The following is a 14,048-nucleotide window of genomic DNA, read 5'->3' as shown; positions in this document are numbered from 1 at the left end:
CTGAGGATCTTGCCTCTGCTTTTTGCAGATGATGTGGTCCTGATGGCATTGTCGGTCAGTGACCTTCAGCACTCACTGGGTCGGTTCGCAGCAGAGTTTAAAACGGCTGGAATGAGGATCAGCACCTCTAAGTCTGAGGCCATGGCTCTCAGCAGGAAACCAGTGAATTGCTTACTCCGGGTAGGGAATGAGTCCTTACCCCAAGTGTAAAGAAAGTTTTTTATTTTCCAGGAGTGGTAGGAGAGGTGGTGGGACTGCAACAATCATCTCAAACTCTATAATAACAAAGGACATTTCTTTTACCAACTACCGACTACCTCATTTGATCACCATGCTTTTGTTTTTAGCAGTCCTCCGATTATGTGTGACTATTTATAGACCACCCAAGCACCACCCCTCTTTTATCAGTGAGTTTTCCGAACTTCTATCGATTTTACACTCAACTTACAACAGGGTTTTAATAACTTGTGATTTTAATATACACACATATAATGATTCAGATCCCACTGCGAGTGAATTTTTAAATCTTTTAAATGATCTGGATTTTAGACAGCACACCACACAGCCCACTCACAACAGAGGAAACACCCTGGACCTGGTCATAACATATGGCCTGTCCATAGGTGTGTCCTCTGTTGTTGACCTGGGTGTGTCTGGCCGTTATTGTGTGTTTTTTGATTTCTCCAGTTTCATCCAACAGGAGGCCTTAACTTAAAATCTACAATAAAGTAGTAAAACAGGCAAGAATTTCCCATTTTTCACAACTCATCTCAGATAAAAACAACGACCACAAATTCCTCTTCTCCACAATTGCTTGTTTAGCTAATAGTGATTTTAAGAAATCCTCCATAGTTCCAACAAACCATCTATGTGAGGACTTTGCAGACTACTTCAGAGGTAAAATTGTTGGTATTAGGTCCACTCTTTTAGAACAAAACAATGTTACTTTTAACAGACGTGAACCTTCACTTTTATCTGAGGAGACAATGGATCCTTTTGTCCTGGTTGATGCAATAATACTCTGTAGAGTTTTCTCACGTTAACCCAGCGGCGGCAGTAGCTCAGTCCATAGGTGACTTGGCTGGTTCGAGTCCCTGTGTGGACCATAAATGGGGCGTGGACTGGTGGCTGGAGATGCCAGTCCATCTCCTGGGCACTGCCGAGGTGCTGTTGAGCAAGACACCGAACCCCCAACTGCTTGGGGCGCCAGTCACTGGCAGCCCCCTCGCTCTAACATCTCACCGTTAGTTGCATGTATATAGGTTCTGTCTGTGCATGTGTGTGTATCTCGGGCCTGTGTGTGTGTAAAATGAAAAAATAGAGTGAAAATTGAATTTCCCCATTGCAGGACAAATAAAGGAATTTTTCTTCTTCAACTTGTCTTTTAGACCCAATTCCCACATCACTCTTAAAACAATTTTATGTGTTCTTTGACTTTGAACTTTTAAACCTTGTGAATTGCTCTCTCCAGATGGGTGTCTTCCCCACTGCCTGATGATACACGGCTCTACATTGCCGTGTCTCCTGATGACACAGGGCCTATTGATTACCTTTTAAACTGTATTTTAGATATAAAGTTATGGATGGCAGAGAACTTCTTACAGCTCCAGGACAAAACAGAGGTTTTAATTATTGGTCCTGAAGGCAAGAAAGAGAAACTTTTACCAAAACTAAGTGCTTTTAAACATTAACAGTGCGTAAAAAACCTGGGCGTTATTATCAACTCTGAGTTTGATTTTATTCTACACATCAGAAATGTGGGCCCACCACTCGCAGGAGGAACCACTTGGGTCGGGTGCGCTGCTGCACGGGTGGCAGTGAAGGTGAGGGGCCTCGACGGACCAGACACGGGCAGCAAAAGCTGGCTCTTGGGACGTGGAATGTCACCTCTCTGTCGGGGAAGGAGCCGGAGCTTGTGCGGGAGGTGGAGCGCTACCAGTTAGATCTGGTGGGGCTTACCTCCACACACAGTCTCGGTTCTGGAACCGTTCTCCTGGATAGGGGTTGGACACTATTCTTCTCTGGAGTTGCCCAGGGTGTGAGGCGCCGGGCGGGTGTGGGGATACTCACAAACCCCCGGCTGAGCGCCGCGGTGTTGGAGTTTACCCCGGTGGACGAGAGGGTCGCCTCCTTACGCCTGCGGGTGGTAGGGGGGAAAACTCTTGACTGTTGTTTGTGCATATGCACCAAACAGCAGTTCAGAGTATTCGGCCTTCTTGGAGACCCTGAATGGAGTCCTGCATGGGGCTCCAGTAGGGGACTCAATAGTTCTGCTGGGAGACTTCAACGCCCATGTGGGCAATGATGGAGACACCTGGAGAGGCGTGATTGGGAGGAACGGCCTCCCTGATCTAAATCCGAGTGGTCGTCAGTTATTAGACTTCTGTGCTAGTCACGGATTATCTATAACTAACACCATGTTCGAACATAAGGATGCTCATAAGTGTACGTTGTACCAGAGCACCCTAGGCCAAAGGTCGATGATCGATTTTGTGATCGTATCATTTGATCTGAGGCCGCATGTTTTGGACACTCGGGTGAAGAGAGGGGCAGAGCTGTCAACTGATCACCATCTGGTGATGAGTGGATCAGAGGATGGGGGAAGATTCTGGACAGACCAGGTAAACCCAAACGAGTAGTGCGGGTGAACTGGGAACATCTGGAGGAGGCCCCTGTCCGAGAGATCTTCAACTCACACCTCCGGCGGAGCTTTTCTGGCATCCCTGTGGAGGTTGGGGGCATTGAACCGGAGTGGGCAATGTTCAAAGCTTCCATTGCTGAAGCTGCAGCGGTGAGCTGTGGCCTCAAGGTCTTAGGTGCCTCAAGGGGCGGTAACCCTCGAACACCGTGGTGGACACCGGTGGTCAGGGAAGCTGTCCGACTGAAGAAGGAGGCCTTCCGGGATATGCTATCCCAGAAGACTCCGGAGGCAGTTGTAAGGTACCGACAGGCCAAAAGGGCTGCAGCCTCTGCTGTGTCAGAGGCAAAGCAGCGGGTGTGGGAGGAGTTCGGAGAAGCCATGAAGAAGGACTTTCGGGCGGCACCAAGGTGCTTCTGGAAAACCATTCGACATCTCAGGAGGGGGAAACAGGGAACCGTCCAAGCTGTTTACAGTAAAGACGGGACGCTGGTGACCTCAGCCGATGAGGTGATCGGGCGGTGGAAGGAGCACTTTGAGGAACTCCTTAATCCGACTAACACGCCCTCTTTTGTAGAAGCAGAGCTGGAGGCTGATGGGGAATCATTGTCAATATCCCTGGCGGAAGTCACTGAGGTAGTCAAACAACTCCACAGTGGCAAAGCCCCAGGGGTTGATGAGATTCGTCCAGAAATGCTGAAAACTTTGGGTTGGGAGGGGCTGTCTTGGTTGACACGCCTCTTCAACATTGCGTGGAAGTCTGGGACAGTGCCAAGGGAGTGGCAGACCGGGGTGGTGGTTCCTCTTTTTAAAAAGGGGGACCAGAGGGTGTGTGCCAATTACAGGGGTATCACACTACTCAGCCTCCCTGGTAAAGTCTACTCCAAGGTGCTGGAAAGGAGGGTTCGTCCTATAGTCGAACCTCAGATTGAAGAGGAACAATGTGGATTCCGTCCTGGACGTGGAACAATGGACCAGCTCTTCATTCTCGCAAGGATCCTGGAGGGGGCCTGGGAGTATGCTCATCCAGTCTACATGTGTTTTGTGGATTTGGAGAAGGCATATGACCGGGTTCCTAGGGAGATACTGTGGGAGGTGCTGCGGGAGTATGGGGTGAGGGGGTCACTTCTGTGGGCCATCCAATCTCTGTACACCCAAAGTGAGAGCTGTGTCCGGATCCTCGGGAGTAAGTCGGATTCGTTTCCGGTGGGGGTTGGCCTCCGCCAGGGGTGCGCTTTGTCACCAATCCTGTTCGTGATTTTCATGGACAGGATTTCAAGGCGTAGTCGTGGTGGGGTGGGTTTGCAGTTCGGTGGGCTGAGGATCTCGTCTCTGCTTTTCGCAGATGATGTGGTCCTGATGGCATCGTCGGTCAGTGACCTTCAGCACTCACTGGATCGGTTCGCAGCCGAGTGTGAAACGGCTGGGATGAGGATCAGCATCTCTAAATCTGAGGCCATGGCTCTTAGCAGGAAACCGGTGGATTGCTTACTCCAGGTAGGGAATGAGTCCTTACCCCAAGTGAAGGAGTTCAAGTACCTCTGGATCATGTTCACGAGTGAGGGGACGATGGAGCGTGAGTTTGGCCGGAGAATCGGAGCAGCGGGGGCGGTGTTGCAGTCGCTCTACCGCACCGTTGTGACGAAAAGAGAGCTGAGCCGGAAGGCAAAGCTCTCGATCTACCGGTCAATCTTCGTTCCTACCCTCACCTATGGTCATGAAAGTTGGGTCATGACCGAAAGAACGAGGTCGCGAGTACAAGCGGCCGAAATGGGTTTTCTCAGGAGGGTGGCTGGAGTCTCCCTTAGAGATAGGGTGAGAAGTTCAGCCATCCGTGAGGAACTCGGAGTAGAGCCGCTGCTCCTTAGCGTTGAAAGGAGCCAGTTGAGGTGGTTCGGGCATCTAGTAAGGATGCCCCCTGGGCGCCTCCCTAGGGAGGTGTTCCAGGCACGTCCAGCTGGGAGGAGGCCTCGGGGAAGACCCAGGACTAGGTGGAGAGATTATATCTCCACACTGGCCTGGGAACGCCTCGGGATCCCCCAGTTAGAGCTGGTTAATGTGGCCCGGGAAAGGGAAGTTTGGGGTCCCCTGCTAAAGCTGCTGCCCCCGCAACCCGACCCCGGATAAGCGGATGAAGATGAGTGATGAGTGATGAGTGACATCAGAAATACTACAAAGATTGTTTTTTACCATCTTAAGAATATAGCCAGAGTTCGCCCGTTTCTCTCTCGGGCTAATGCATGCTTTTATCTCTTGCCGGTTAGATTACTGTAATGCCCTGCTCTCTGGTCTCCCAAAAAAGAGCATTTCACATCTTCAGCTGCTTCAGAACTCATTTAGGTGTCTTAACAGCCTTAGGCCTTCTTATCTGTCTGACCTGCTTTTACTGTATCAGCCGTTGCGGACCCTGAGGTCCTCTGGTACTGGTCTTTTATCTGTTCCAAATGTGAGAACAAAAACCTTTGGTAAAGCCTCATTTTAGGGCCCTCGCCTGTAGAACAGCCTGCTGGAGGGCCTCAGGGCCACCAAGTATGTGGATGCTTTTAAACGCAGGCTCAAGACTCACCTTTTTAATTTAGCTTTTAACTGAGTCCTGAGTCCTTTGATTCTTTCAGTATTACTCATTTATCCTGTACTGTCATTTTTCCTTGTCTTTTCATTTACTCTTAAAGGTTATATTATTCATTTACTTATTTATTTTTGTTTTGCTCTCAGTAATTCATATTAACATTCATTTATATGGTTGTAGGAGGTTTTTCATTTCTTTTAGTACCTATCTTATTTATTGTCTCTTAGTTTCCAGCTCCATTGTTCTCCTCATGGGGGCCCTCCACTCCCAGAGCTCTCTCTGGCCTGCCTGCGGGGGTGCCGTCCTGGAGGTTGTATGGGCCTGGATAGTTGGGGAGTCCTGACCCAGGGCTTTATGGCCGTGGTATGGGTCCCTATCTGTCTGGGTCGGGGTGGTCTCTGTGGTGGCGTCCCCTGTAGTCTCTCAGTGGAGATGGCCCCCTTAGGATGGTGTTTCCTTACTCGGTCTTGTGCTAAGCAAGATGGCGGCGCATTCAGACGCAGCGGCTGAGTGCTCTCCCTTTCGGTGTTTTGTTTATTTACTAGTGTGTCCATTTATACTATTCCCGTTAAAATCCTCTTCAGCAAACACCATCTATAGCCGGCAGGATCTCTTAGGAATGGCTTTACACAGCGAGCAGTCGGTTACAACTGACTTTATTCGCTCGCACAAAATACCCGTTGATATAGTTAGGCGCCCCGGCTCACCCTGGATTACCATCCCAGCAGGGAGGCGCCGGAGGTGGCACCGGGATCGAAAACAGAGGGGATGCAGAGCTGGTCTGTTGCTAAGGCTAAGGAAGCGGCCACACAAACTGCCGCTTCCGAGTATCTTCCTCACAAATGCAAGATCACTGGCGAACAAAATGGACGAACTAAGACTACAGGTTGCAAATAACAACATTGTGAAGGATTGCTGCATATCACAGTCTTGGCTTAATCCTTCCATTCCGGATACAGCTATTGAGCTAGCAGGTCGCATAACATTCCGGCACGACAGGACTAGAGACTGCGGTAAGAGCAGTGCATTTATTTTAACAACTGCTGGTGCGCTGACACAAGGACAATGAACAGCCACTGCTGGCCACATCTGGAGCATGTAACTGTCAAGTGCAGGCCCTTTTATCTGCCCCGTGAGTTCAACGTTGTGATGCTAACAGCTGTATACATTTCTCCGGATGCTAATGCTAACGTGGCACATGACACTATCAGCAGCCAACAGAGTTCATTTCCTGAGGCTATTCACATCATTGCTGGGGACTTTAACCATGTGGAATTAAAGACTGCACTCCCCAAACTCCACCATGTTACATGTGCTACCAGGGGACACAATACACTAGATAAGGTGTATTCCAAAATTAAACAAGGCTTCAGGGCAAAACCACTTCCTCACCTCGGTCAGTCAGACCACATGACCCTGCATTTAATACCAGCATACACCCCTGGCAGGAAAAGTGCTTCTACCACAACCAGAACTGTTAAAACATGGCCTGAAGGTGCTTCTGAACAACTTCAGGACTGTTTTGAGTCAACAGACTGGGACATCTTTAAACACCAAGTGAGGCGACCTCAAAGGACACAGCCACACCACATCTTTCAGCCCTCACCAGTCACCTTCTCACAGTGGAGGAGCCCTCCCTGTCTCAAGTCCACAACCATCATTCCAATCCCAAAAAAGACTTGACACCAGCAGCCTTAATGACTACCAAGCAGTAGCACTTACCCAAATCATCATGAAGTGCTTTTAGAAACTGGTATGTACACACATCATCTCAAATCTCCCACCCAGGTTTGACCCTCACTAGTTTACCTACAGAACCAACAGGTGCACAGAGGATGCTATCGCCACAGCTCTCCATGCTGCTTTGTCCCACGTGGAGCGGCAGGGGAGCTCCTATTTGTGGACTTCAGCTCAGCATTAAACACCATACTCCCCAACAGACTGATGATCAAACTTTTAGAACTGGGAAGATCCAACTCCATCTGCCTTTGAATCAAGGACTTCCTGTCAGACCGCTCCCGGAGAGTGAAGGTAGGCCCCCACATCTCCACAGCCCTTAGCCTAAACATCGGCTCGCCTCAGTGCTGTGTGCTGAGCCCCCTACTCTACACCCTCTACACGCATGACTGCACCCCGCACACTCAAGCAACGCCATCATCAAGTTTGCTGATGATACCACAGTTGTGGAGCTCATCTCTGGGGGAGTTGAGTCAGCTTACCGGGACGAGGTGGAGCAGCTGTCAATGTGGTGTTCAGACAATAACCTTGTCCTGAACACCTCCAAGACCAAGGAGCTGGTCATAGACTTCAGGAGGAAAGCCAAAACAGACACTCAACCCCTATTCATTGGGGGGAAACAGATTTCCGGTTTCTCAGTGTGCACATACAGGAGGACTTAACTTGTAACATTAACACCACAACCCCCATCAAGAAAGCACAACAGAGATTGTACTTCCTGAGAGTTCTCAGGAATAACAGTCTGACTCAGAAACTTTTGGTGTCTTTCTATCGTTGCTCCATAGAAAGCATCCTGCCTTACTGTATGTGTGTGTGGTTTGCCAGCTGCACAGTGGCTGACCAAAAAGCCCTCCAAAGGGTTGTTAACACAGCCCAAAAGATCATTGGTTGCTCACTCCCCACCCTGGAAGAACTGTACAGTTCTCGCTGTCTTAGTAGGGCTAAAAACATTCTAAGGGATTCGTCCCACCCAGGTCATCAACACTTTGAGTTATTGCCCAGACGTTTCATGTCTCTCAATGCTCGGACTAACAGACGTTAGCGTTTTTATCCAAAAGCTATAACAGTGCTGAACACCGCAAATACCTTCACCTTTGATGGTACATGATGCTCAGGGTCTCTGCAATCTACTGTTTTTTGTTTTTGTCTCCTAAAGCTGTTGTGGTGTGTGTGTGCGTTTGTGTGTGCGTGCGTGCGTGTTGGTGTGTAAGCTTGTCGTTTTAAATGTGTCTTTTAAGTCAAGTCAAGTCAAATTTATTTATATAGCACATTTCAAATGACAAGCGTGAACTCAATGTGCTTCAAGAAATTAAAACAAAGATACACTGTATAACATAAAATAGCATATAGGATAAAAATAATTTAACATAAACATTTAACATAAACATTAAAACAAAACATTTAGGACATTATACAATCATACAAGAATGTATTATTATCATCATTTAAAAAGGAGATAGTAATAATAATGATAATAAAAATTCTTAAAGCAAACAAACAGGACAGAAATAAACACATTCTTTAAACATAATTAAAAGCTTGCGAAGAAAGATACGATTTTTGTTTACTTTTAAAAGAAGACACTGTTGTAGCAGACCGTAGTTCATGTGGAAGAGAATTCCAGAGAGTGGGTCCCTGTGGTAACTTTTCTGACACCTCCTGCTTAAAAAACCCAAAAACCCAAAGATTCAGAAGGATCGTGAGGCCCTGCTTTCACGGTCTGTTTTCATACTGAAAATCAAGATCAAGCGAGCTTTTGCCCTTCTGCGCCATGAGCTGATTTGGAATTGATTCTGGGTATAGTGAGGAGCTCTTTAGATGATGATCTAAGGCATGGGTGTCAAAGTCAAGGCCCAATTATCTTGGCCCCCGGGATGATATTTGATTAGTATAAGAACCGGCCCGCACGTCACAATTGCCTGCTGGTGTTTTTCACGCACCAAAACTACATTACCCACAATGCAACGGCAGCACGCAAACTCACTGCAGCGCCGCAAGTGGGCCTCCTCGGTTTCATTATTAATCAGCATTCAGGGCAGATGTCAACTTTCAGCGGCCCCCCCAATATTGGCTAAACGAAACAGGGTGTTTCAAGCACATGTTCACAAAGCTGTTTGTCTTTATCTTGATATTAAGGAACATGTTTTATTTCTATTTTTTGCTGTTTGCCTGTTGAAAATGTTTCCTTGAAATAACTAAATTCATATGAAAATCTTGCTTTATTCATTAAATGTACAGGACAAGTTTGTTTTTGTCTGTGAGCCTGTTGAAAAATGTTTTCACCTGAAATTACTGACAGAGCCGTACAAAAATATTGGATTATTCATGTAATTATTAAATAAAATATGGTACACTGTGTTAGGTCTTGGTTCAATAGGTTATATGCAATCATTTTAATATGTTTTAATAAACATTGAACCAGTCCGGCCCTCGACTTGTAGCAGATTTGTTTTTTTGGCCCTCTGATGTGTTTGACTTTGACATCCCTGATCTAAGGGATCTCACTGGGGTGTATTTTGTTTAAAGGTCTAGCCTATTCTTTAATATTAAATTATTTCTGCACTTTAAGGGATTGTACTGTAAATTTCGTTGTACTGGTACAATGACAATGAAGACAATTCTATTCTATCTAGCCATACTCCATTTTATCTTGGGGTGGGGGGGGTGGGGGGTGTCGGTGTCGGTGTAGTGTGTGTGTGTGGGAGTGAGGGAGTGGGGAGGTCAAGGGGGTTTGTTTTATTTTATTTTAATGTAAAACACTTTGGGCCGCATTTTTATATGTATGAAAGGTGCTATATAAATAAAGCTGATTTGATTTGATTTGAAGTGAAGGAGTTCAAGTACCTCAAGGTCTTGTTCAAGAGTGAGGGGACGATGGAGCATGAGATTGGCCGGAGAATCGGAGCAAAGGAAGGCAAAGCTCTCGATCTACCGGTCAATCTTCGTTCCTACCCTCACCTATGGTCATGAAAGCTGGGTCATGACCGAAAGAACGAGGTTGCGGGTACAAGCGGCTGAAATGGGTTTTCTCAGGAGGGTGGCTGGAGTCTCCCTTAGAGATAGGGTAAGAAGTTCAGCCATCTGTGAGGAACTCGGAGTAGAGCCACTGCTCCTTTGCATTGAAAGGAGCCAGTTGAGGTGGTTCAGGATCATCTGGTAAGGACTAACCCTGGGCGCCTCCCTAGGGAGGTGTTCCAGACCCGTCCAGCTGGGTAGAGGCCTCGGGGAAGACCAAGTTCAGGTGAAGAGATTACATCTCCACATTGGCCTGGGAACGCCTCGGGATCCCCCAGTTAGAGCTGGTTAATGTGGCCCGGGAAAGGGAAGTTTGGGGTCCCCTGCTAGAGCTGCTGGCCCCGCGACCCGACCCTGGATAAGCGGTTGAAAATGAGTGATGAGTGTTCATACGGAATTTATAAATTGTACAAAATATTTTAATACATTTTTTAAAAATCTAAACTACATTGATTTTTTCAATCGAGATTCAAGCGCGGCGGCAGACAATTTCAGCGAGGTGGCCGTCTCAAAATTTATAATGCAGAAAAAAATCCTGAATATGCAGAATCTTTATTGAAACCTATATTTAAAAAAAAAATTGTAGTCTGGGTGACGTTTACAGAATTAGCCACATTAGCTTCACCGCCTGGTAGCTAGGCTAACAGAACACATTACTAGATAAACGGGAGTGGGAGTCTCGTGTCTCTCTAGCAGAGACCACACCAGCTCGGCGAGTCGAGTGCATGCACTCCCATGTCTCTAGCGGAGATTACACCGGCTCAAGGAGTGAAGTGCAGGCAGCATTTATGATCTATGATTTAAACTGATATTCAACACAGTTCCATGCTCATAGACTGTAAAACACCAACCCTCACAGCCCAAATCCTCCAGTTGCTCCAGATTAGTTATCTAGTGTATGTCTCATTGATAGCAGGCTGTACTGCAAGTCATGGTGCAAGTGCGGCTAATTAATTAGCATAACAGAGCTAACGTTAACACGGTGTGTTCCTAAACCTGTTGATTCAGTTGATCGAAGAGCAAACCATCTTGTCACTTATAGAAACACCGCCACACAAATGACTGCAGTCCAGGTCAAGATAATGGAGTTGATAATGCTAATGATGCTAATCCTGACAACTAGCCTCTGAGGAGAAGTGAGGGCCAGAGGTCTGTCACTCAAGAGGCCACGCCTCTAATTATTCATAAACTTTAACCTCCAATAAAATAAAAACTAGCCTGTTACAAAAATGTTCATCCTCCTAAGTGTTGTCATGGAGATATGACCTAAACATACAGACTAGAATGTTTTTTGTAAACAAGTCCTAGGTTTAATACTTAAATAATACTTTTTTAGACTTGTGTAAAGTTACTGCTGACAGAAACACGTCCTGATTTCACCGCTTCACGTTAAAAGCTTTTAAACAACAAAAAAACAGGGACTTTCATTGTGAAGAATTTATAGGAAATTAAATGTGCTTATCTTCGTGCCATACCTTGGATCAATAATAATAATAATAATAATAATAATAATAATAATGTTAATTAGAAAAAGGGAAAGAACAAGAAGAATCTAACCCCACATGAATCACATAAATGATCCCCTCCAGTGACAGCTGACACTAAAAACACTGTGCTCATTGTGCCGTCACAGTTACTGATCTTTTCTAAACGACACTCAGCTGCTGTGACGTGAGCACTTTCTGTTGGTCTCTGGTACTCATATGGGACACTGAAAGGTTACCGGGGGCCAAGATGGCGGAGGCGTAGGACGCGGGTGCAAAGTTTCTCCGTCAAACAATTTGAGGCTTTGTGATTAGGCAGACAGAATATGAAATAGTTTTAAAGTTGTAATGATGAAAGAGTGACGTAAGTACAGGAATGCTTTGGTACCAGGACTATTATTCCGTGGAAATTTTAAAAAGAGGGTAAACCCAGATGGTAAAAGTCTGAATACAAGCTAGCTAGGACCAACGAACGTTAGCGTCAGAGACAGAAAGAAGATGACTTCCAACGCTAAAGTGAGTGACTGTAATGTCAGGAGAAGTGAATGCACCTGATGAGAAAAACATCGAAAATACTGCCGAAGATACAATGGACACACTTTCAGACCAGACCTGTAACACCCAAAAAAATGTCAACAAACAGAAGAAAAGAGACTCTAACGGTCACGGTGACAAATATCAGCGCGGACATTTTGGCAGCTATCCAAGAGCTCTCCAGTAAACATGACAAGACTTTTCGTAAGAGTGGCTAGAGAAAAACTCTGGCCCCTTGTAGAAAAGGCAAGAAAGGAAGGTAAAAAAGCGTCCTTTCTAGGACCCTATGCTCTGATAGAGGGGAAGAAGATTGACCATTTAGACATTAATTGAAGCGGTTTCCTCATCTAATTACAGAGAAGAGTCATTAAGAGTGGTAAGATCCCTACACGCAGCACGTCTCCAGGGTGCTTATAGAGAACTATGCATAAGCTTATTGACTTTGAACTACTACCTTTCGGTGATGACGGATGAAGAAAGCTGTCTCCAAACAGTTCATATCTCCAGAGAGGATATAATATACATATACTCATAGACCTAAGAACTACTACCTTCTGGAGGTAGCTGGTGGGGATTGCTATGCCTCCAAACTGTTAACATTAACAGACAGCTGGTATTGTGGGGGAAAATCGTTGTTAAAAACTCCATTAGTCACATTATTTGGATTAATCCCACACCCTTATACAAAAATTAGTTGTTCCAAGGGATAAAGAAGATAAATGACTTCATGTATTCTTCTTTCTGGTTTCTCTTTATATTCATTCATTATTCTCTCATGACTTGTATTTCAAGTTGCTTAATTATTAGAGCAACAGTATTTTTGAGCAGTGAAATATTCATCATATTCAGTTTATAAAATGCACAATTACAAACGGAAAGAAAATGTGTTCTGTTTGATATGCAATATTCTGGGTTTAACCCAATGTGCTTGATAGTTATTGTTTAAATCAATTTAAACTAAAGGTGTATGGTACCAAAACTATGTTTTTGTATAGTCACAAATTATTTTGACTATCACTTCCTCATTTAAGGGACCTAAAACACAATTCAAAGTTCTTGTTATCTACTTGTGAGAGCTACTTCATTATTTATCCTTTTATTTTGGATGGATTTTCAATTTAATTCTCTAGCTGTTATGTCATTGAATGTCAGAGGTATACACGATCTGTTGAAAAGAAAAGCCACTTTTCTATTCTGTAAAAATAGTGGGGCTGACTTAATATTTTTACAAGAAACACATTCAAGTGAGTCAGATGTACAATTCTGGAAAGGGCAGTGGGGAAATAAGATTTACTGTAGTCATGGTACTAGCCGCTCTGCTGGAGTCTCTATTTTATTGCATAAATTTAAAGGGGAAATCTCAGAGGTGGTGTCTTCACATGATGGTAGATGGATTCTCATAATTTTCAAGCATGATAATTCAAATGTCATAGTATGTAATATTTATGGGCATAATATGCATTCATCTAATAAGATACTCTTTAATCAGATAACATCAAAGATAAATGATCTATCACACAAATATCCTAACTCTTTTGTTATTTTAGGTTGCGTCTTTAATGAGTGTCCTGATGATGCAATAGATAGATTCCCTCCAAAACTGTGTCAATCTTCTCTGAACAACAATATTGTTTCGAAACCTTGCTCAGATCTCTCCCTGACCGACACATGGCGTTTTTTTAATCCAGACATACAGGATTTTACATGGTCCAAGAATAACCTTTCATCTAGATCCAGGATTGATCTTTTTTTGGTCTCTTCCTCTGCGCTTCAGCATGTAAAAGATATCTCCCATTCTTTTTCTCCATTGTCAGATCATAAGAAAATCACTCTGAAGTCACAGAATAGAGGGTTCACAGAATACGTCTAAATTACGAGGATACTGGAAATTCAATAATGCCCTTCTTCAAGACAATTGCTTTAATGATAGTATAAAATGTCTATCCAATGAAATTTTTTATGAAATTGCTGACAACAAACATACACAAAAATGGGAATACTTCATGTTTATGATAAGGAGTATTGCTGTAAAAAGAAGTAAAGAGTTAAAAGCCCTCAAAGATAAAACAGA

The 14,048-nt window shown here is 44.9% G+C and overlaps 1 protein-coding gene across 5 annotated transcripts in view; it reads right to left on the bottom strand.

Moving 5' to 3' along the window:
- coa1 (cytochrome C oxidase assembly factor 1) overlaps nucleotides 1–14,048 on the bottom strand; it is a 49,183-nt gene that overhangs the window by 26,308 nt on the left and 8,827 nt on the right. For 2 of the 5 annotated variants that reach the window (XM_083927959.1, XM_083927960.1), the window contains one exon: nucleotides 10,113–10,313. The exons of the other annotated variants lie outside the window; for them this stretch is intronic. The gene's annotated coding sequence lies outside the window, so the exon portion shown is untranslated. The remainder of the gene's footprint in view (nucleotides 1–10,112; nucleotides 10,314–14,048) is intronic. 5 annotated transcript variants of the gene reach the window in all.

The sequence above is a fragment of the Echiichthys vipera genome (genome assembly GCF_963691815.1).
Source record: "Echiichthys vipera genome assembly, chromosome: 15".
Taxonomy (NCBI): Eukaryota; Metazoa; Chordata; class Actinopteri; order Perciformes; family Trachinidae; genus Echiichthys; species Echiichthys vipera.
Note: the sequence above shows the minus strand (reverse complement) of the source record. Positions and strands in the feature narration are given on the sequence as shown.